Genomic DNA, 2,975 nt, shown 5'->3' on the forward strand with positions numbered 1-2,975 from the left:
ACACTATATACATAATATTTATATAGTATATGTAATATAATTGCTATTACTATAAGTGTACATGTAAATTTGTATATGTAGAGTTACAATATATAACATATTTATATGTTATATACATAATATATGGCACATATATTATATATATATATAGTGTATATATACATATGTACATTATATATATAACATGTGTGCGCATATATTATGCGTGTAGTGTACATATAATACGTATATTATACACATATGATATATGCACACATATATTATATATGTACAATAATATATGTATGAACATATTATATGTGCAGTATGTATGCGTACAATGTTACTATGTATATATTATGTGTATATAGATACATGCATGCTATATATAATATATGAGAACTTCTATACACATAACATGTTCACTCCACGTATCATATAACATATACATACACTAATATATAATTCAATATATATGCGTTATTATATATATATGTTACATATTATGCATTATATATGTAACACACAACGTACTATATATATCATGTAAAAACATATTACACGTTATAGCTAATATGTATATATACACATACGTTAATATATACACATTATCATAGTATGTACTATATTTGTAAATGTATATAATGATATAAACACGTTATATTCTATTACATTAATAGATATATTATATGTACACGTGTGTATGCCTACAAGTGTATATATAATATATTGTATATATAATATAATAAATATATATTATGACATGTGTGATGTATAAAGTGCTTATATAATATATATCTTATCTGTTGACATAATACTACAGTATGCAACTATATAATATGCATATATATGTATAATAGATGTGTGTAACGTAACATATACATGTAATACATGTTATATAACATATTATATATATAACAACATATGTCTCCCTCTCTCTCTCTCTCATTACGACTACCAAAAGTAGCACAAAAAAATAGAAATCCCAGTATTCTCTCTAGTTTACATATATTCAAGGGGGCAGAAGGGCGGTAAAGGGCCATACTGTTGCTTTTTTAATGGGCGTATTGGGGGCCGTAAGTTAATGAGCTAACATGGAAGATATTAAACCTTTTGATGGCCTCAGCTAATAAGGGCGAGAAGGAGAGGAGGATTGATTGATCTTGGCTTATGGCCGGTGCTTCGAGAGGGTTCGGGAGGAGATGGCGAAGGAGGAAGGGAAGACGGTAACAGTCAAGAGCTCCGACGGCGAGGTGTTGGAGGTGGAGGAGGCGGTGGCGAAGGAATCTCAACGATCAGACAAATGATCGAGGATGGTTGTGCTGATTCCGGCATCCCCTTGCCCAACGTTGCCAACAATATCCTGGCGAAGGTAATCGAGTACTGCAAAAAGCACGTCGACGACAAGATCCAAGAAGAAGAGCTCAAGGCGTGGGATGCCGAGTTTGTTGAGGTGGACCAAGCGATGCTCTTCAATCTCATTCTGGTATTCTCCTCGGCCATCTCGCTCTTCTTTATTCGGTCCTCTACTTTGGGTTTAGGGTTAGGGGTTGTGATTCTTGCGATCTAACCATTCCGACAAGATTTTGCTGTCTGCATGACCCAATGGTTGCGTAAATCGTAGTCATAAAATGACATCACTGTCGCTTCTGGAATTTCATGTTAGAACTGATCAGACACTGCATGCAGGTCTTAAATGAGGATCTATGGCTTGTGGAAGGTCAGCAAGAGCGGATGATCAATGGGGCAAATGTTTGGAACTGGCCTGTGGCATATGATAAGCTTGGAGCAAGGTACAGAATATGGAGAGATGCACTTGAAAGAGGCAACAAGAAGCTTCCATTCGAGAGGTCAATTCCCACTTATTTGGAAGGGATGGTGAGATTCATTCTTCACGAAGCTCTAGATAATATGGATTTTCCTGCCTTTGAAGTTTGATTCCAGGAGTCCATAATTCAATTCCTGGAAGGGCAGAATCAACATTTCTTTCCGTCAAAGGAAATTGTATATGGGTTAAGGCTTGCAAGCAATTTGCGTCTTAATCGTCTAGAGTATTTTCATGTACAGTGCCTATGCTGATTTTTCTTCTTTTTCACGCTTTTATGACCCCATCTGAAGGTTCAACGAGGCATATTCCCTTTTTTAAGTGACTGTTCAAATATTTGGCATTATCATGTCGATGGTTAAATTTGATAGTACAAAGGAAATTATTTTTGATTCACCTCCTTATACTCAATTGTTGCCATTGAAACTGATTAAATTCTGTATTTTTTCTTCTCTTTCCTTTTATTTTCATTTTCCTTTATTTGTGGCTCTGAAATCAAGGACAATTGCAGTGCAAAGCATCTCTTCCAAGGAAGGCAACCTTAACTTGAAGATATCTGTCCCACAAGGTTATCATTTCTCGAAGGTTTGATACCGAAAGGACTTCTCCTATGCCTTGATTATATTTTTGCCTGTCCCTTTTTAACCTATATTCAGGGATCATATAGTTATAATGTAATAATATGGTTGTATCTCTATTCATTAGTTGTATCTCTGTTCAGTAAGTCCTCCGTTTGGTTCTGTTCAAGTATGGTTGTATCTCTATTCATTAGTTGTTTTCACTGCAACTTTGAAAATCTGTTGCGTGTGCAAATTCAGGTACTTCTTTGTGTGATGTGTATGCTTCCGAATCGTGATGTGAGGGTTATTATTGACTGGTTTCTTGAAACTGCAGTACTTGGCTTGCCGTATGACCATGCTTTGGACATATAGGTCAGTTGGCTGCTGCTTGTACGAGCTATATACAGGAAAGGTCCTCTTCCCTGGACCATCAAACAATGACATGCTTCGGCTTCATATGGAGTTAAAAGGTCCATTTCATAAAAAGATGCTCAGGAAGGTATGCGATTTTTTGGCATGGAAAGTATACTTACTTTGGACGACTGATTTTGTTCATCTTGTGATTGATATCCTTTTTTACTCTGTCTTCTATTTTAGGGAGCCTTTACAGA

General features: G+C 35.4%; 1 pseudogene; it reads left to right on the plus strand.

Moving 5' to 3' along the window:
* The first annotated feature begins 1,087 nt into the window (after positions 1-1,087).
* On the plus strand, positions 1,088-2,862 carry LOC116253017 (SKP1-like protein 1A; annotated as a pseudogene).
* Positions 2,863-2,975: the final 113 nt, after the last annotated feature.

The sequence above is a fragment of the Nymphaea colorata genome, chromosome 4, assembly GCF_008831285.2.
Source record: "Nymphaea colorata isolate Beijing-Zhang1983 chromosome 4, ASM883128v2, whole genome shotgun sequence".
Taxonomy (NCBI): domain Eukaryota; kingdom Viridiplantae; phylum Streptophyta; class Magnoliopsida; order Nymphaeales; family Nymphaeaceae; genus Nymphaea; species Nymphaea colorata.